The 22139-nt window shown below is 38.9% G+C and overlaps 1 protein-coding gene across 2 annotated transcripts in view; it reads left to right on the top strand.

Moving 5' to 3' along the window:
* Positions 1-22139, top strand: part of rgs7a (regulator of G protein signaling 7a) — a 56723-nt gene that overhangs the window by 1738 nt on the left and 32846 nt on the right. The window lies entirely within an intron of this gene.

Here is a 22139-nt window from a genome sequence, read left to right as displayed (position 1 = left end):
AAATCATAATAATCTGCAGGCAAGGTAACATGTTTGTTTTGAGAATTGAGTTACCGTTTCTTAGAGAAACTCTGACACTTATATTATATTGCATCACACAAATATGAAAGGTTATGTGCACTGCTCCTTGGGTGCACTGATTTAGATACAATGTTTCCTTTGCTTTGAACAGAAACAGTAAGGCTAGATATAAGATTAACCTACAAATAAGCCATTTAGAAAATTGCTTTTGCTACCACCAGGAGAGGATTCTGTTCCCTGGTGGCACTGCCATTGCCTAATAGCTGGATTTTTCTGATGTTTTTCTGCTAAACATTGCTGTATATGTAAGCAAAATCCAATGCTTAATATGTAAGTGCTGCTGGATTTTAACTCACAGTGACCTGCAAATTGATTAAACATATACAACAACAGTGGCTTGTTTCACTTTGCTCTCTCAGATGCAGCAGTGAAGTGATAATTTTCTCATCTTACTTGTGGATGACTCAACCATGGAGTGAATGTCTTTATTTCATTCTATTCACCCATCAGCAAATGCTGTTCTATCTGCAATAGCCTCTGCACACCATGGAAAGGATACGCTTAGCATGGTGTCATGGATTGACGGTCTTTTATAGCACTCACAGCGTGCAAGGCAATATTACTGCCAGTGTGGGTGAAGACTTGCTGGATGTGGTGCGATGTTTGCAGCAGGAAGGAGCGCTTTGTTATTTAGGAACTTCCCAAAGTAAGATGACAGACTCAGAAGCTAGATTGTTCATTAAACAGGCCAAATATTGAGGGCAATTGAGATGGATGGGTGCATGCGTCTAGTTTTGTCAGTTCAGTCTGTGGCGACAGGGGAAGAAGTCTGTCATTAAATTTCATTTCAACATGGCAGAGTATCACAATATGCCAATGCATGGAAAACTAGCCACATCCTGATTTGTGCATCAAATATTGATTGATTTGAGGTCTTTCCATCTATTTAGTTCCATGTGATGTTGTTTCAGTTCTCTTGATATTGATCTGTTTCTTTGATTATACTCTGATGTTTCTGTGACATAGGCAACCTTAGTGTGTGTCTTCACTTGGGACCTTTTACTATAAATTCAGCAACTAAACTTTGTGTTTTTTAGAACTATCTCTTTTTTTTTTCAACATAATGAGGGAAGACTAATTTCAGACCACTCTGTTTTATTTATTTATTTTGGCCAGACCGATATCTTAGTCATAAAGCTTCTTCACTTCACACCACTTGACCACACATGGTCACAGTTTGCTTTTGTACATCAACTGACCTAGATACTCTGCAGAATGAAAGGCTGTGGTGAAGCCAGGAAGGACGAAGTCCTGTTTCTAGAGTGGGTTTAACACAAACTGGAACTGGAGGAGCACTGTCTGTATAGACATGCGGATAATGCCAGGATGAACAGGCGCCCTAAATGCTTTTCAGATGGAGATGACTTGGCAGAGGTGTTGCAACCCACACTGAGAGGGCAACACTGAGATGAGCTAAATTCTCAAGTGGAAAACATTTTATTCTCCATTTTCCTCCGCAGACTTCTTCTACATCCATCTCATAAATACATAATAAAAACTCTTAATAAAATCTTGATTGTAAGCAACTGGCCACGTCTGCTTGACAGTTGCTAGTAGTGTATGTGGAATGATTATGTAATTGAGCAGAGGGAGTTTTATGCTTGATGACAGGAGATAGTGGTTTGATAGTCAGTCCACAGGGAGCATAACTATATCCTTTTTTATTCTCTGAATCTTTCTCTCTGGCACATCCGCCCCTCCACTCCTGTCATTAGCATCTAATGAAAATGGATGGTTGAGCCGAGGTGTTGACCTGCTCATTGTGGAGATGTGTGCAGAGATGCCTGTTTTCTTCAAGGACGCATGCACTTAAACGCCTTGCTTAGATGCATGCATGGATGTGCTGAAAATTGAAAAACATGCACACAGAAATACTTGCAGAAATACAAGCACAAACACGTGCAGCTGGCTTTTTGATAAACTGATTTATTGGCAACAGCAACTCTGAAATTTTACACAACCACTGCTTGCATGTAAAGCTAACACTACGTAAAATGTCCCCAGTTTATCAGAAATGCCAATGAAATGTTTAATCAATAGAGTCAATAAATAATAAATTAATGCTATGTGTGGAACCTTGCGTATAATAGCCTCTTTAATGTCTTGCTGCTCAAACATAAAACAATCGAGGCCAATATCATGAAGTGTTCCTGGGTTTTCTCAATATGTGTATTTTCATTTCTGCTCACATGTGCACGACATAAATGATACTCTGATGTGTGTGTGAGCATGTGTGTATTCTTTATGTAGGGCAAATGTTGCTAAGAGAGAGTTCTGAATTTTTTATGCGAGCCTAAAACAGCTCTGGTTCACAGCCACTCGGTATGAGGAGGGAACATTATCTCTCATCAGCTCGAGCTTTGTGTGTGTTTGTGTCTTCGTATGTGTGTGTGACTATGTATGTGAAATCTCTATCTATCTATCTATCTATCTATCTATCTATCTATCTATCTATCTATCTATCTATCTATCTATCTATCTATCTATCTATCTATCTATCTATCTATCTATCTATCAACTGAGGGTGAAATGAAATAAATGGTTAATATTACATAAGTTTTGCAGTATACTGAAGCCTGATCTTGTCTCTGTTGTGCTGTATCTGACAGCTGAGGCACCAGCTCACTCTTATTTACATCTAAGCTGCCGATGGGTATCCAGTAATTGTTCTTCCAGCAGCCAGTTTGGCTTCTATTGCTGTGCAGAGCCGCCAAGTCTCTACTGTATTTTTCTGTCTTTTTTCTAACATTAAGCACATGCAGCTCTCACTTTTTTTAACCTTTAGCCGATAAATTTTATACTCTGCTGCCTGTGTCTCTGCCTATGTTAAGACTGTGTCACTTAAAAAGTAATTAGCATTTAGTAAAACGTGGTGGTTTTTGCAAGGTTACTGCAACACAGTAAAAGGACTTTTATATTGGGCTCCAAGAACATCCGTTGGATGCTTATCTGCGTTCTGTTTTATGTATAGTTCAGATCATCACACAACAGAGTCATACCACTGGTTTCATATCACATAACCAAATACCACATGATGTGTCACGGTTATATTTTTGATCAACATTTATGTAGCAAATACCAAACTGTGCTTTTCTGTTTTAGACCACTTCCAAAATAGCGTTAGCCTATAACAGATGATAAAATTGCTTTTCTTGTCAAATAATAGTTACATCAAAAATTATTGTGAATATTTCTTTACAAGTGTATTTATGCACTTTCTCACTGTTTTATGCTTCAGAGATTTCTGTCATTTACACTTTGCGATAGCGCGTTGATGCCGCACTGCACTTAGTGAGCCTCGGTGGTGAAGTAAAGAACAAACAGAAATGACAAATAGGGCAAAGATATTAGTGCGTGCTATCGATTTGTCAATTGATTAAGTGCTTGTATACGAGAGATCATTTTGCAAGAACAAGACAATCCTTCTGTTCTGCATCACAGCACCACAATAGTAATAGAGCAGTGTTACATGATGCAGAACTGCATCCATTATTAACCCTCTCGAGGTGTTGGCCACTGTTTTTATGTTACTGCTGTCTCAGATGTGTCGAACAGGAACAAAATCAGGAGCATAATATCCAACAAAGTGACTGATGAGTATGCATGATGCTTTGGATAATTTCAAATACTACATGTAAAACACATTTAGATTTTTTTTTCAACAATAGGTGTGTTTTATCAGGTCTATCTGATTTCTTCAAAATTATAACCCAGAGTGCCAGGTAACAAACAAAGGCATACATATTAAAATTTGGTTTAGAGAGCTGAAAATTCATTTCCTGCCTGGAACGCATTTTTCAATTTCATTCTAAGCTGCATGTGTTAAACCTGCCCTATATCAGCATGCCCTGTTATCAATACAATTTCCCAACCATCCTACATTGTTCATGAGTCATAAAGCAGAGGGAACTGAATACATTTTCAGCATTTTCTCACTTAAGAGCTAGATTGAAGGGTTCTTATACTGCCTGTCTCTCTCAGGCTGCAATCAAAAGATCACTAAGACCGGGGAACGAGCGAAGGGGGGGTGGGGGGATGGGGGGTGAGGTGGGATGATCTATAATTGCCAGATCAGAGAGAAATCTTTGTGTGTGAAGTAGGGCTCTTCGTATGTCAGCTTGCCAACCAGGCAATTTCTCTTCCTGTGTTTGAAAACACATGTTCTTTTTTCCAAAAATTGTTGAGGAAACGTGTGGGTGTTTGGCCCCCACTTTAGGGGGGAGAAATGACATTTATGGCTTTGTATATCAAACTAATCAATTCTCCTGTATTTGCTGAAGTCTGTAAATAAAAGGTAATTACAGGTGCTGGCAGTTGCTACAGTTGGTGGTAGAGTAGTTTTATTATCTTATTGTCCAACCGGAAGCTAATCCACAAAGCCATGTTGTGGATGGTGAAACCTCCTACTGTACATCCAACAAACACCAGAAGTAACTGCTGGATTATGTGAATAGTTCATTCTCCCTAAGCAAACTTTTGTTTGTTAAGGAGACGTGTCATAAATAATCACAAAGGCGCACAGAGGATATATATCCATATTGGTGGCAATATCACGGCTTGTATTTTGTCTCTTATGCCATACGAGTTCTCATAAAAGTTCTTTGCAACTGGTCAACATTTTTAGTTACAGTTTTTCTCAGTTGCTTTGGTGCATTTCTCACAACAGAATTGATCTCTGCACCACTACTAAGGCTCTTCTCAAAACAATTAGTGCAAACTGCAAAACATGGTGGATAACTTGCAAAAGTGAGTCACTTCATCAAAAAGAAAAGTCAGTTGTTCAAAATAAGTAGTCAATGCTTCAAAAGCAAGTCCCTTAATCAAAACAGATAATACATTCATCAAAAGCAAGTACTTATATCAATCAAAGTGTCAGGGCTGTCACAATTACAAGTCATTACACCAGCACCTTTGGTCACAAAATCAAATGGTTTGAACATGTTCTCATTGTGACGGATTTCTTTGTAGGTGCTTCCCAATGACATGTCAAGTCTGGACAGCATGCATGGCATGTTGAAAACCATAAATTGTAAAGGAAAATCAAGACACTCCATATGCACTCTTGATAATATTTAATTGAAACTGTTCACAGCATTGTGCAAACTGGGGAAATACAGTAAATCAAACATTTTACAGCAAACATAAACTCACTTAGACAGTAAACCTCACTCCAGTGGTTATGAAACAAAAAAACAAAACTGAAAAACAGACACTGCTGCATATCAATCATTGATATCTAGACGCTCCCGTCTGTCTGCCCACATATTTGCATCAACATCACAGCGAATGTCAGCTCTATCGATGCATCGGGGAAAGTATCTTCTGGAGTGTCAACTCCACTCTCTGCAGGACTCTGCTGTGATGTCATCACAAGCTGCATCCATAGCTGCTAGCAGGGTCATTTGGGTATGTGGATGCCTGTCATATACCTTCCACCTCCAGGAAGAGAAAAACTCCTCAATTGGATTTAGGAATGGAGTGTAAGGAGGAAGAAACTCCATAAGTATCCTGTCGTGTGCTGCAAACCACTGCCCGACTACAGCAGAGTGATGGAAGCTAACATTATCCCAAACCACTACATACATTGTCCGATTGTCACCAGGATCATCCCTTTCATTTTGTGGGATTAGGTCCCTATAAAGAGCGTCCAGAAAAGCCAACCGGTGTTGTGTATTGTATGCACCAATACGAGGAATATGGGTGTGAACGCCATTTTCTGAGATTGCTGCACACATTGTAATATTTCCTCCTCGTTGGCCTGGGACATCAATGGTGGCTATTTCTCCAATGTGATTTCGTTCACGCCTTTTGCAAGATTGAATCCCGCTTCGTCAAGATATACAAACGTGTGCAGGGGTTTCATGGAAACTCCTTAAAAATAGGGTTTTCAAAATGGGTGTACAAAGTGTTTGACAAGATGTTCAACAATTTTGAGTGCACTGACACAAGCAATGAAATGAAGACTATTAGTTGTAAGGACAATGACTATTCAGCCGGTACAAGTATAAATAATTGTGACATTCATGATAAAAGAAAGGAGATAGTGATGAATAGCAAGTCAAAAGTGACCATTCTTTAGATATTTGTACTTACTCAACTGCTTCATGTCCAAAGGCATTTGCCTTTGGACGCAATGAACATGAAACCGCCACAAGGTTGTGCCAAAACGACTACATGTTGTGGAGGTTGAACTAACTGTTGTGCAAAGTTTAATTCTGTTGTGAGAAATGCACCAAAGCAACTGAGAAAAACTGTATTAAACTGGTCCATATAATAATGTTGATAATATTGAAAAAATCCTGAAAAGGCTTGAAAAGGATAAATGGCAAAGAGGAATAGGAAAGAACTGAGGAAGGATGGATGGATTTGTGAGGCAGAAGCTGTTTGATAACATCCTCGAACAGAGAGTGACACAGAATCACATAGGCACCTCTACAACAGAGGACTCTCAAGGTGGTGGACTTTCCCACCCTCCAGAATCCCCTGAAGCAGACATTAATCTGGTAGAGACCATGATGGTCCCAAGCCTTGTGAGTTCAAGCTGTTGGCTCCAGCCCCAGTATTGCCCACAACCAGAGCTCAGAGGCAATGTAAGTGTAAGAGAGAAGCCAAATAAGCTGAAGGACCATCGTACCATTTGGAACCATTGCTGAGCCAAATTATACGAGGCTCTGGAGGGAAAGATTTAAGTTCAGTGGTGCTTCCATAGCTGGTCGATAGCACAAATTCACACCATTGTGGCAAAATTGAAAAATAAGCAATGTAAACTAATGAAGAGTTTAATTTTTTAGGCTGGTAGGGTGCCTAATTGTGATTAGTGGACATGGAGATTTATTTTCATATAAATATTTAATGTAAATGTAATGAAATATTTGACTCTGTGTCAGCAGTGGCTTTGTGAGGCTCATAACAAGTCATTTCAAAGCATGAAATGATGATATTTATGAATTGTATCAATGTCATATCATTTAGAGTTAAAAAGTAGCGTGTGATGCCTCTTGAATGACGTACTTTGTTTTAGTCAAAGCTACAAACTAAGGCTTTTTTGAAATCATGAAATTGCTTTGCAATATAAAGTAATACTGGGTTTAAGCTTTGTACTTGCCTGTTCTAATAAACAAAACACTAAAAGCAAAAAAATGTCAGTAATAAAAAATGAGACTGGGTACACTGTGTGAAATGCACAAACTCACTTTTCTGGGAGGATTTAGAGTGAGGATGTTAGATTTTTACAATCTTTACAATCTCAGCTAAAGAAAGCCAATCTTTTCCAGAAAATCAATCTTCTCATTTTACTTTGGCAACAAAGAAACTTTTGCTTTTGGTGTAGGTGACCTGGCTGAGGGCACAGAATGTTCCTGGGTGTCCAATATCAAAGGTCTATATTTCTTACAACCTTAAACCATCCAAATCAGAGTTTTTGGCACTGTAGAGAAAGGCTGCTAGTCAGCATGAATAGCTATCACATATAAATTAAAAAAGATATTATTGCAATCACAAAGCTGTATTTGCTACCTAACATTTAATTTGATGCGAGGTGATGGTTTTTAAAGCACTGCAAAGATCAGTGAGCAGAAACTTAGGCCCATCTTGCTCTAAGCGGTCCTCTCTGTATACGTCTGCCACAGCTGGAGTCTTTAGGCCTGTCTGTTAGGGTTATATAATGGTCCAAGGAAGCCTGGGCATTAAGATAGCGGTTGACTCAGGCAGTGCTTCTGTCTCGTCATTTAATTCCAGCTCAACATTTAGATACAGATTACAGGAGTGCCCCAGAGTTGTAAATTAATTCACTGCCATCTCTGGTGTGATGGGTTTAATGGGGCCAGAGAGAAAATAAAAACAGAAGGCTAAAATGTAGGACATAACAATGAAGCTGACATCTGAATTCTTTGATTTCGCTACAGTCACAGTGTGTCTGTCTGTCCATCTGAAACCTCTGCATGTCCGTCCTTTCTTCTTGTTTGTATTTGTGCCCCTCCTCTCTCGACCCTCCATCGCTACAAACACCATCTGTAAACGGTTTCCATGCAGTCTCTACTTCTAACGCACTCACCGGTTGTTTCTGCTGAAGGCTCACTCCTTCCCACTCACCGTCTACTATGTATAAATTCCCAGATTGCATCTCTGATGTATAAAAGCTGGTTATATATTTTGCTCTAAAATCTCTTAACTGTGAGATGCATTTAGTGTACAATACTTGATGATTCATTATCAACCGATTAAGGGCAGGGCTACTGCATTTTCTTTATTTCCTGTTGTTTTAAACGACAGATAACACAGAGTAGTTGTTTTATAATATGCTAGTTTATTTTTTGTGGTTTGGATATAGTTTTGGGACTTTATCATTTTTCTGGACATCATATTTATTATGTGATACTTGAACCGGAACACCATTAACTAATCACTCTTAGCTGCTTTTTTTTGTAAATGTCATTGTGTCCCAAATCACCCACTAAAGTATTCAGCAGAAACATAATAAAATCATGTGAGGAATGCTATTTTCAAACAGTATATACTTCATAGCAGCCTCAAATCATTGCCAAAGCAAAAATCATATTTGCTCATCAAGAGAGTTAAAAAGTAAACAGAAACAAGAACATATTTTCTGTATTACCTTACTTCTCTACTGTGTATTTTGGCAGCTTGAAGTCAAAGTGAAGGCGGTCTTCAAAAATATTCTTGCACTTTCTCTGTCTTCTCTGTCTGTGTAAACTTGTGAAAACATTTCTCTCAGTCCCAACTTTTTTTTTTTTATATCCCAGTTTCCATCTCTGGCTCTGGTGTTCACACTTTGCCCTCTCATTTCTGTTTCTTTCATTCCCATCTCCCCCTTCTGTCTCCCCTCCCACTCTCAGGCCCTCTTTTGTTCAGATTCAGGTCTTTGATGTTTCTCATATACTCCACCATTTCAAACTAAGTTTCTATCTTTGTCTTTCTCATACGGTCCCTGACACACATGTGCACTCTCACCCCTTGTCCACCGACAGCACCGCACGTAAAACATCCCTCCACCTCTGCCTCTCTGTCCCCTTCTCTTACATCCCTCGCCTCTCTTTGAAGTCATCTGAACCCTAGTCAGAGCCCAAGCCAATCCAGTCAGCTTTTATCCTCACAAAGAGAAAAAGAGAGAAATGTATTTAGACCCTGGTGGAGCACAGTCATCGCTCCTCCTGTGTGAAGTGATTCACTCGTGACTCATAGCTTTATTGGGAACTCTCTCTAAACAAACAACCATTGGATGTGGCATTTTCATCCAAATTGACTGGAACTGTAACTGAGAGTGCCGGTCTGATTGTCCCCCTGCAGCTTGGTGCCCCTCTCAACAATAAGGAGTCGTTCTCCCAGAAGCGGTCATGTCTCAGTGATTAGCTTGCTATGACTGAGTGCCAGTGCGGAAATCCAATAATAAAAGTCAAGCAGCAATTGTTCCAAAGGGTACATAGTCATATATTTGAGACATACATTTTAATTCGCCTAACAGACAGGAACACACCTTAGTTTAAAGCTGCGCAGATCTGAGCTCATCAGACACACACACACTCCCTAAGCTCGCAGGTGTTTGCACGCTGAGAAGCTTCCACCTGCAACCTCGTGATGCTTCCAGCGTCACATCATTAGTTCAGCTTAGCAGGCACAGTTATCCACAGCACAGCCTAGTCTACAAAGCTCCGGCGCCATCTTGACTCAAGCTGCTGATGTTTTTTGGTTTTTTTTTTACATTTCTGTAAAAAGTAACCAACTAATGATTTGCATCTGTGTTGTGTATTTTAAACTTTTACCTTATAGCCAACATATCACAACTGCCATCATGTGACACACCAATACTTTGCTCAGTCCTCAGCTTTCCTAGCATTATGTAGCTATATGTGAGGTTTAATAAACTTAGCCTACTGGCCATACATATTTTATCAAATTGTAGATGCACTTCAAGTAATTATCCAGCTACAAAATATTAGGCGGCAAATTACAATCTACATGCAAGAAAATTGCCCCTATTAGTTTTGTAATAACAGCATATTTTCTAATAACAGTAATGTAAACAATAATAATCTAAGAAATTCTAAGAGTGCTGCCGATTGAAATGCATATGAATGTGCACATTTCGATTTACCTTTTATTTGAGCTATTTTAGCCAAGCAGAATGAATTTCTGGTTGTCAGTGGTGGTCTGAAGGTCTACCACATACTCAGTGGAATTTCTTAATAACTATTTAATGGATGACATTAAATTTTGAGCAAAAAATAATGATGTTTTCATTAAATTCAGGTTTACCCTCACTGATCTACCTGTGTTTAGTTGTCAAATAGTGTCTGCTAGTGTGCTGATAGCATCTGGGTTAAAGCACAGGTTCACACCGCTTCTAAAGCAATGCTACACTTTGTTCTTTCTACACCTTATATTACCAACTAACTTACTAACCAACACCCAATTTCTTCCATTAGGCATTCCTATCTGGATCATCATCATTTTAATAATTTGATTCTTAGACACTGACCCCTAACAGTGTCTCATCTGCTAATTGAGATGACGTTCCTGGACAATGCTCTGGGAATTGATGTGCTTTCTCCTGCCCTCTGTTTTGTTTCTGCTGTGGTAGCTAGTGGCTGTTCAGATCAGATCCCCATGACAACCACACCAGCAGTCTGTCAAATGCTATTATCTCGAGCACTTCAACAATGTGTCCAGCGCAAAGTGACAGGACATGAGTTTGTATGTGTGTGTATGTTTGCTTTTCGGTGCCTTTGCCATTCCACGTGTACGGGCAAAACATTCATACACTTTTAGAGTCCTGCACAGTCCATGAAAGCCTGCAGTGTTGTTTGTGTATCAGCTGCATTTTTCACCAAAATCCTTTCCTTTTGTGAGTACATGAATAAAAGGGGGACAATAGACGCAACTGAGTACATTTTTTTCAAGAGCATGACTAGCATACTTTTATTTTCTGCCACTTATAGTTAAAACTCTGCTACATTTCTGTAGTAAATATTATAACTTGTGTTTTACTGGATTACATTTAGCTGAAAATCTGTCCATGCAGTTATGTAATTGTAAAGTTCATGGCAGCTAAGGGCCATACAATGCACCTAAATATAACAGCAATTCAGCTCAATTTACGCTGTTTTTCTTTTTAACATATGTTCAGAAATCAGTGTTTTTATAAAGAAATAGATCCTGCTGACTGCCTGCACATGGAGCAAGGCGATTGCCATGTAATTTGGTAGCTTATTTGATTTTTCTTTAAAAGAAGACAGTGCATTTAGTGTTTTTCATTCAGCTTTTTTATGTGTGTCAGCCTTTATTTTATGTATCTCTGCATGTCATCTTTCAGTCTTTAGGTTAAACGTGTAATTTTATATGCACCATGTGGTAACAAACTAATTTACATGTTAAGCAAACAATTTACTAGCTACACAAAAGCAGTTAAGCCAATATAAGTGAAGATCATTTACACTTAGCAACAATAACTATTCACCAAAGCCCTGTCACAATCTTATGATGCAGAACTGTTATTTGCCCCCAACAGACGTGAGTGATTTCATAACAAATTGACGTCTCACAATAACACGGATTTCTGTTCACCAACTAATAACTTGAAAGTAATAATAGATGCATTATGCTTATTTTGTACATATGCATTGACTAATGGCAATATATTTTGCAAACCTCTAGAATATTAGCTCCAGCTCCTTTCAGGTCCCCACTTGAGACCACGGTTGTAAAGGAATTAGATTTAGATGTGTATGGTTATTATGTCACAGCTAATAACCAGTCAGATTGCTTGATTCAATTAATGATTTGGACTGGCCTTTATCTCAGGCGTTCTCTCGCTCTCCTTCACACACGCTACACATTGGACCACGTTATCATGTACATGTTGATGACAAGCCATGAATAAGGCAATGGAAGAGTTTGAAATTGATACCATAAGAACAGCTACTAAAAATCTCTAACTCGTTTGAATCCCAGTGACCTTAATCTCAAGGTCAGAGGTCGCATTTTCTAAAAATCTTGTGAATGTGATAACTCAAGAAGGACGTCATCTAGGATTTTCAATTTACTAAAATCGTGAATGAATTTGAATCTCAGTGACCTTGATGTTAAGGTCAGAGGTCAGAGGTTACGTTTTCTGAAAATCTTGTGAATGTGATAAATGAAAACAAGACGATGTAGGACTTTTTCACTGGTACCATAGGTGTGATTACTAGGAGGCTGATAGGTAGCACTGGCGGTCGCATGTATTTTAAAAAGATCTATTGCATGCTGTTATTGCTACTTTTTCTTGATAAAAGCAGCAATAACAGCATCCTTTCTCCTTTACTGATAACAGAACACAGCGTATATCATATTTTCTCTTTTTCACACAGTCTGTGAATCAGTGTTTACATATTGACATAACAATGTCTGTGCTGGACAAAAGAGAATTTTTTTTATTATAACTTTAAGCGGAAGGAAAAAAGACCAGGTCAGATTTAACAAGGCATTTGGATATCAAGGGAACTGTTCCTTGCACTGGACTGACTTGATTTGTTGATGTTTAGCTTGCCTTAGCCTGTGCCACTGGAGCCTAGTGTGTACATGAATAAGCTGGTATTGGAACAAGTGAGAGGATATGTCAGGGTGTGGATGACAAGGTTTGGCATTAAGGCAGCTGTCCTGCATGAATGTATCAACTGAGGCATTTTTTTCTGTGTTCTTGTTTGCAGCATCCCTTTTCGTGCACTTATCTGAAAACTTGACTACATCAACGCCAATTCTCATACATTACCTGGCAGTGGTAAAGTTTTAATGTTACCTCATTTTGATTCTTTGATTTCTTTGGATTCGTTTAGGTTCCACAGCATATCTCTTTCTGCCTGTCCACACTAATGGTTTGTACCTGATGATAGTTTGAAATCCTCAACAAAGCCTATCATCTACAATCTTCATTGCTTAATAGTTCAAGTGTTGCTTGCGTCAAACAGTCTGCCCTTATTGGTTTATTGCCTATCCTGACTGGTGTGTCCTCTGAAGTGTGGATGTGTGTGTCCTGTCAGACACCCAGCCCTTGTCTTGTCTCTGTTCTGCAGACAGGAGAAGGCAGAAGAATGTCAGCCTGCCAGTATCCAGCTGCTTCTCTCTTATTGGTATTCGAGGCACATAGAGCCGTCCTGAGTGTCTGTTGCACGTGCCAAGGAGGAATGTGGGAAATGAGGGGATAGAGGGAGAGGGGGTGATGCCTCTTCTCTCTCATGTTATCTAGACCTAAAAATAGAAAGCATCCTCCCTTCTTTTCTATTCCCAGCGCAGTTCTGTTTCCATACCCAGCCTCCCTTCCTGCTTCCCCTTCTCTGTTTTTCTCTCATCCCTTTCCTCTTTTTTTCCCCTTGTCCTTCTGTTTAGTCTAAACATGATCCCTGGAGCTCAGACTCCATAAGTGGACCCTGTTAATGGCTTTCCTTGATGAAGAAGGGGCGATTTCATTTAACACTACCAAATTCTCATGGCCAGACCGTCCTGTTTAATCGTCAAAATTAAAAGCAAGATTATTAAATGCACCTAAGTATGAATTTTCTTATTGCCAAGAATTGCTAATTTTTTACCACAAAGAAGTGCTGGAATCACAGCAACGTCTAGTAAAACCTATTGTAAACCAATTTAAAAGCTATTGTTATTATTTTACCAAAACATAGCTTTGTATATGTAATTGTGTTAGGCTGATCAGTAATGCTTTAGTCTTGGAAAACTTTTGCACAGTCAATCTGAAAGTAATGCAGCTTTCTTCTTCATTTATCTGCTAATTTATGATAGCACACAGTTGCTGTTTAAGTGATGAAATCATGGTAGGTGGGCAGGAGGGATATTGGGTTTCAGTGGATTATGTTCTAGCACATGCCTAACCTTGGCTTAGTCATCGCGCCCACTGCCCGCCCACTAAGAAGATGAGAGTGAGAGAGAGACAGTAAGAGTGCGAGTTAGAGAGAGAGCGAGGCCTTGCCCCGGAACACTATCCCACCACCATCCAGGAACACCGTGTTGTAGTAGATTCAGAGACAAACAGAAAGAAAACTGAGTAAACTGAATAGTACAGAAAAGTGAAGACGGTTGAGCTAATAACTCAAAAGCAACGCATAACAGTGATGAGATTAAGGAAAACATTAACTAGAGTAAAAACTGAAGTAATACTGCACTGGTGTGTAACCCTGGGGTCAGTTCTACTGGAAAAATGCTGAAGCTTAAGTTTGTCGCTTATGAGCAAATAAAAGTGCAAGCTGTTTTATAGTAAGGTCGCCACTAACTGACCGAGATGTTACGCCAGCCTACAACAAAATCAATACTACCACTAATGCTAAAATTAGCATGCTGCTATAATTACTGCTGCCAGTGTGGCTGCCAGTGTAACTTTATTCACTACTACAGCAAAAAAACAAGATACAGGGAATCACTTTGTAGCTTTTTATTGCATTAAATGTTATTTTAACGGACAATTAGTGAAGGTACTGTAGCATAACTTCCCAACTTTCTCAGTTTAGAAGTATACTGATGTCTACATGAAGGATATTAGCCAAAAACAGCAAATTTGCAGGTAGTAATGCTAAAACACTGAGCTGCACAGCTGATAATCGTCTGATGTTTATACTGATTTGAACTCCTTTAATATAAATATGTTTATTTAACTGTGACAGATAAGTAGAGACAGTTATAATAATAACACATCATTAGAAATATTGGTAAAGTTCCTTGTATGGTTTTATGCTTAGATACTGTAATAACTTCTGAATTATTTGATTTTAAGCTAACAACCTTAAAATCAACAACAGTCACATCCTTCAAGCATCAGTTACAGCAATGGTAAAATTAAAAATTTATATTTCATTGTGAAAAAGTCATGACATGGAACTTTAGTGTGCCCTGAAACCTAAGTATGTATTGTGGTCTTTCTGGAATTTTACATTATTCTAAAAATGTGCTCTGTTTACTTAAAGCATGAGATGGCAGAAACCCTGCTGGCGGACAAAGGACTGCATTAAGTGTAGCAATGTCAAAGGAAGAAAGGCATCACTGGCTGCTTGTCTCTTATCCCTCATTCAATGTGCATCTCTTTCTCTCTAGTAGATGGTCGTCGCTTCGGGAGGGAGATGTTGAGGAGTCAAGGAAAATACTAAAGATCTTTCTATAGCCATATGCAAGAGACAGTTTTTGGGAAGGAAAGAGGCCATGACTTGTAAACACACAGAAGTAAGAAGTAAAACACTGTAGAAGTAAATGAAAATACTTTGCAGAAGGGAATTATGAATGCAAGTGTCAGCTGGCAACCATCTGGAAAGCATTCAAATTTAAATCTTGATAATACCATCTGTCCATCAAACCAGATGACAAAACAGAAACGGGTGCTTCTGTTGCTGTATAGGAATGCTTTGGCTATGAGTTTTACACTTCCAGTAAGGAAGGAAAGAGTGAAGAAGTAGTACATTAAATAGATTTGATGATATAGACAGATGGTCATGCTTTTATTAAACAAAATGCCTGTGCTACTTTAGTTTCATGGAATGGCAACTTTAACAGGTAGACCAAATTTCTTAACCCTCCAAAATTATGCATATTATTACTTTTTAAAATTATCCACACTTTTACTTTGCTCAGTGTGGCCATGGATAGATTAGCTTGACAAATAACAAAAAGGTTACAGCGTACACCATGCGATTCGCAATTCTCTCTTTCACTCAAAGACCTCCTACACCTGATTAGAGGAAAGCACCACTTACTGTGATGTTATTTAAACCTGGGAATATCTACTGAAGTTGGTTTCTGAGTATCCTACAGTGTTTCCCTTGGGTCGAGTGCTTTGGGACGTGGGTTCTTGGCGGTGGCATTTTCTTCCTGTGCCTGCATGAGTTCTCTCCAGTTGCTCCAGTTTCCTCCCACACTTCAAAGACGTGTTAGGTTAATTGGTGATTCTAAATTAGCTGTAGGTGTGGATGTCAGCATGAGTGTTTGTTTGTCTCTGTATGTGAGCCTGACTTTGGACTGGCAGCCTGTCCTGGGAGTACCCCTACCTGTCATCTAATGCTGAGATGTGCTCCAGCCACCTGCCACCCAAGGTGGATAAGCAAAGGGATACATGATGTAAGCAACACTTGTTCATTTTGTGAGTAAAAAGAATGAAATGACACCTCAAAAGCACCTTTTATTGGAGTTTTGGAAGCCAACTATAAGAAAAAGGCTATATTAAAATTGATTTGTAGTACACCCCTCACATGTTAACCATTGTGTGTAGATGTCATCATGATGGCAAGACATATAAATAATAATGGCTTGATTGCTTAAGTTGTGGGTGTGACACTAAAGTGGTCCTAAAACATGCTATTTTCTTTTTGCACGTTTTCCAGTCTTGTCAAGAAAAAAGTGATTTAAGCTATTTTAAAACAAACTCGAAGGTTTGCTGAGAAGATGTTTGTCATTTAGAACATGAAATGAATCATACAAAGTGGACTTGCAGTCACTCCTTGAATGGATTAAAGCAGGATTTATGCACTGTCTGATGCATGTCAAATGGCTGGATCGTGCCAGAACGCCCCCCTCCCTTTGCTCGCCCCCCTGTGTCGCATAGTGGGTGTCTGTGTCACCCATTATCTGTAAACTTCTGTAATTGACAATTCAATTCACTCCCACTTCATGGCATAATTCACCACTTGGGTAGTTGTGAGGGAAAAAAAAGAAAATCAGAAAATACCTTTTATCCTAGCTTTCATTTTTCATTTATTTTAAACAGTTGGCTTTTCTTTTTTCACTTTTCATTACCCAAAGCAACATTATCAGTGCAAATGAAATTCCTCACAGTTGTTTTTAATTGATATGCAAATATAACATTAGAGAGAAACATTAGAAAAGTTGACTGTGCGGTAAAGTTTCTTTAGTTTTGACCTTTTCTGTTACTGCATATTCAAATGTGTTTCTGCGAACAGGGACGTCCTGCCTGTGGTTTCACATGGTTATGCTGATGTGCAGGTGGTGGTAACATGCTTGCATACGACAATGCACCTGCAAGACACAGAAGAGGAAGGCAGCTAGTTAGTAACCTTGTAAACAATAGTAAAAAAAAAACAAAAAACCAACCTATATAGTAAATATGGACCTGCAGAGTTCAACACGCTTATTAAACTTTAAGTACCCAAACACATGCACACATTTTGCTTTCACTCTGCACTCAAGATCACTCTGCAGGGCACATTTAAGCATGGCACAATGCAGAATTCAAGTGATTTGATTTAGTTCAATCCACTGAGTCATAATGAATTATTCACAGTGTTATCCTTTTAAACAAAATTTGGCTTACTACTAGCGCTCTGAACAGAAAAGGTACTATATTTAAGCACACAGAAGCCATCACAGCACGCCACTCAGGTAGCCTTAAGTCGATAACACCACATAGGGAATCAAAGATCTGCTTGTTTGCTTGCAAACAACAGTCTCACTTTCATCCATTAGCAAATCAAACTAAATCAGATCAAGCCGTTAAAAGGCTCCCTGTCGCACCCCAAGGAGCATTTCAATACTCAGGTGAAATCTTTGTGTACAACAACCATTTGTAAACACCCAAACAAATCAAAGTATGTTTTAAGAAAGCTGTCTGTGCGTCACTGTCGACCAGGGTTTGCTCATGATAATACTGCCGCTGTAAAGACGAGCTTTCACAATGGCCCGAGGTTTTTCTTATCACGGTTCTCATAATGGAAAAAAATGGACAAAGCTGTACACCACCAAATGGCACATTTTGATACACATTAATATTAGAAGTGACAACAGAAACCGAGCAGGAATAATTCTCATTTCATTTCATAAACACTGCAACAGCAAATGGCAATGCATTTTGCTCTGAGCTTGGCATCCTCCACTTCTCTGCATTGTGTGTTCTGCAGATTTTATTGCCGATAATACACAGCGAAGAATAAAGAAGGCAGAGGAAACAAATGTTCAGCGCTAGAGAACATTCGAAAGTGGGAAGGAGTGAAGGGACATTTGAGGAAACAGATGCTCACATATGACTGATGGCTCAATGGAGCCTGATTGTGTACACAGAGACAGAGCTGTATTGATGAATACAACCGAAAGCAAAGCTTATCAAGCACCAAACTCCAGATGTTGTTAAATGACTAATCAGTGATTTGCAGAATCTGCCTTACAGAGAACAGAAATTTACCTTCAGCTCGGATTAATTGCCTTCACCCCAGGCAGTGTTCTCACCTGGGCATCTGTTCCTCATGCTATGTGATCTTGGCCTGCTGTGAAACAGACTGTTGTTCATGCTCCATGTGAAATCTCCCATCAACACGCCTATGAAAATTGAAGGGATGACTGAATAAAGAAAGATAGGCAAGGGAAAATAAAAATGTAAAATAGGCATTAGAAAGAAACCTAAGACAAGGGCTGAGAAAATATTTAAAACTGAATGAAATTCAAATCAGGCTGCTTTATGCAAGATTAGAGTGAGCAAAGCAAACCCAACATGACCATCTGTTACCAGTGCAGAGAATTTAGCTTTGTTGGGGTGTCTCCCTGTTTTTCTTGGATTACATATTAGGGCTTTTCCACTTTATAACCCTAAATGTTTGATGATAGATGTGATCTTTTTCTCTGTGGGTGGCACATAGTGCTAGAATAATTACTCCATTTAGACAGTTAGCGAAAAAAATATCAATCATTTCTGTGGTCTCTTTTCTTAAGCAAAATTATTCATTGATGATGTGTAGTAACACTGCAATGCTAGTAAACAAATATTGAATTCTGCATATTAGCGAGACAATTCCCGAGCCTTTCTGCTTTAATAAATACAAAAATGTTAAATTGCCTATGTGCACCGAATAAATAAAATCTATTATTTTGGACATGTTTTATTGATCATGCTTTTACTGAACTGTCCACACATTAATATGAGTGAATAGTGGGTATCAATGCAATGGCTGTTCTTTTGTATTGCATTTTAGGCAGTCCTTTGCGGTGTTTTTATTGTACATGTTCATAACACAGTGATGAGTAAACCACAATGACGATTCTTTGATTTCTCTATTTTAAGGCAGTATAAACTGTTTTGTTTTGTTGGTCAAAAAATAAAATAAATACAAAAACTCAGTGGTTGCCACCATATTACTCAACAGCTCTGCTGGTAAGCGGGCAAACATTTACCTCGAATGAATAACTGAGGACGTTGTATATAAGTTTATAATGACGTTAACAGTTTTGTAAGCAATAATGAAACAACAATTTACCATACCGCCAAAAAAGCTGTGGAATTACAAATAACAACAAAGACATAACTGCAATGTTTCATGCAAAGTGCATTCGCCTTTGTCCACCACATGCACTCTTTCCCCATCCTCCGTCTTTCTTTCTCTCTGAATGAGTGGTGGCAGTGCGCCAAAGTTGTCTTTGTGATAGCGGTCCCAGACTGTGTTGCTGTGGTAACTCATATGGTAACCTCAGAGAAACTTAAGATTCATTGCATCTATTCAACAACCTTGGCAGCACCAGCTCAATAACTTTCCTCACCTATCTGCTGGGTCTTTTTTGTTTTTTGAATGCCCAAATGGTGTGCTGCTGCTGCTGCAGTGTAAAGCTTTTTACTAACTTTGTTTGCATTGAACCACAACAATGTTTTGTCCTTGTCAGTTGATGCTTCCCATTGCTATTTTTTGTAATCTTAAAAAAGTTTCACTTGTCTTTGAGAAACTGTTTACAGCACACTGCCTACATGTTCTTATCCTCCACATGGGATTTGTACATTCATTCGGTGTATAAATGCATCAACCTGTCCAGGAGAGTTGATCCGTTTCTATTGACAACTTTGAGAGGTTTTTCTTTGTGAAATACTGAGCTTATTTAAAAAAAAATCCAAATAAATAAATAAAAGGAAAGAAAATGTGAACGTGAGCATTTTGGTTCCAAGTGATAAAATCATTAAGATAATGCCTTTTGACCTTGGACCTACTGTATTGTTACATGTTGGAGTTTTTGTAAACTACTGCTGCTTGTGGAGGGAAAAAATAGAACTGTTATCTCTGAGCCTCCACCACAGGTTCTGCCTCATTCATGGATCAAAGGACTTCAGTTCAGAAGGAAATGAGATCAACCAACTGCAGAGATTGTTTTATCTAGTAGACCTGTCATGCTATATAGCCACAGGTTCATTTCAGTCTGCTCTCCTGCCGCCTTGGGCAGCCAGACTCTGACTGGGTAATCCACCTGTTTTGATGCTGCGCTTAAAATAAAATAATCCCCAACTTCTGTGTTCATAAGCTTTAATAATGTCTGTTGTGCATATCTCTGAATTCTCTGTGAGCATACGGTCTTGCAATATGATTGATAATTGTTGTGTGCGCTGTGTGACATGTAATGATGAGAATGCCTGTGCAGTGTGTACGAATGCAACGTCTCATGATGTGAAAGTGATGTACTTCAGAGGAATCGTTCCTTGTCCTCAGATAACACTGTCAAGATAATACTATTCAACTCGTGCAACTGGTGCAGCAAGAGTCACCCATCACAACAGGGACAGCAAGACCAAGAGGAGAAAAAGAAGAATAGGAGTGGTTTTAATGTCCTCAGCAGCACAGCTAGGAAGCTAGTAATTTTATTGTTTAATGTAAAGTTTATATGGGTAATAATGTTCCCATTAAGAATGTCTCTGCATTGAGTGCAGAGGTTTAAATCTAGGTCAACCTCTAGATGAATAGCAATCATGTGTTAAAGTGTGAAACCACTTCTTGCAGCCTATAGGTTGTACAATAATCCAAAAATGAGTGAACTGTGACTCATATTTGGAAAATTTGCTTCAAATGTTAAGATGATAGTTGCTGACAGCAATTTTCAAGCCGTGTTTGTTAATTCCCACAGGGGTACCTCATCCCTCCAAAATGCATCCAGTCACTGAACTGTAAAACGGTTCAAAACACCTAGACCAAATTGTTTTACAGTTACATGTAGGTAAGAATTCCAAGGTTCACTTGATAAACCTTGTTGTAAAAGTTGTTGCTGTTGCTGTTTCTATAAATGAACGGTGAACATTCCCCATCACGACAGCAAAACAGCTTTTTAAAAATTTCTTAAGACATTCAATAACATAGCTTAATGGACACCTTGCTGATGTGCTTACTATATAACCTTTTTAATCAATGATTCTTTTATTTACTTGCTATTCTTAGGAATAGCCCATCTCATAAGTGCGCTTGCTGCATTTAAGAGAGGCTAAAAGAAATCTAAGAGGGCAGCATTGATTTACAAACCTAGTTTGAAATGTTTTTTGCTGAAAATGGTGCTTCAAAACATTCTGATTGCACCCTGAGTACCCTCCGTGATAGTCTTTGAAGTGCTTGAAGCCCTGTGCTGAAGCTCAGTATGTGCTTATATCCGGAGCTTTGTTAGTCACTTCATACGTACTGAGTCCTGTGCCATCATTATTCAATGATTCACACTGTGCAGCCAAAACACTCACTCTTATCTGTTAAGAGGCTGCAGAGACACAGTCAGACAGCTCTGGGTGGGTGGATGGGTGGGGGACAGAGAAAGAGAGAGATAGAGAGGCTCTTGCTCCCCCTCCTTCTCTCTTGTGGAAACGACTTCCGTCTCTTCCTCGCAACATCGCAACATGAAGCCTGAGAGCATCCCGACTCCAAGAGCTTTAGATCCTGAATATTCACGCTGGTGGCATTTTACCATGTGTAGGCGGTTTGCAGAGATAGGAGGGAGAGTGTGTGAAGTATTGATCAATGTTGCTGTTGTCCTTGTTTGCTCTGTGGCTCACAGTACCATCCAACTTTTAGAGAAAGGTAGACTGAGACAGGTTGCCACTGTAAAGTACAATTGTTCCAAAGGGATGAACTAAATGCATTTTGGATTAATTTAGAAAGATTTTCTAAATCAAGCCTGAACATTGTACCAAATCTACTTAAAATCTACTTAAAAGCACAGAGAATGACATTGAGCATTTTGTTATTCTACAGTCCCACTAGACATGACCAAAATTATTGCAACTATATGTGCAATATACTTGCAATCTTCTTGCCTTTGAAATGGTTGCTTTGGAG

This window comes from Copadichromis virginalis, linkage group LG13 (assembly GCF_057382275.1).
Source record: "Copadichromis virginalis isolate Kocher_CV1m ecotype Utaka linkage group LG13, C_Virginalis_male_GT1.1, whole genome shotgun sequence".
Classification (NCBI taxonomy): domain Eukaryota; kingdom Metazoa; phylum Chordata; class Actinopteri; order Cichliformes; family Cichlidae; genus Copadichromis; species Copadichromis virginalis.
The sequence above is the reverse complement of the archived record's forward strand: the minus strand, read 5'-3'. Positions and strand labels throughout refer to the sequence as shown.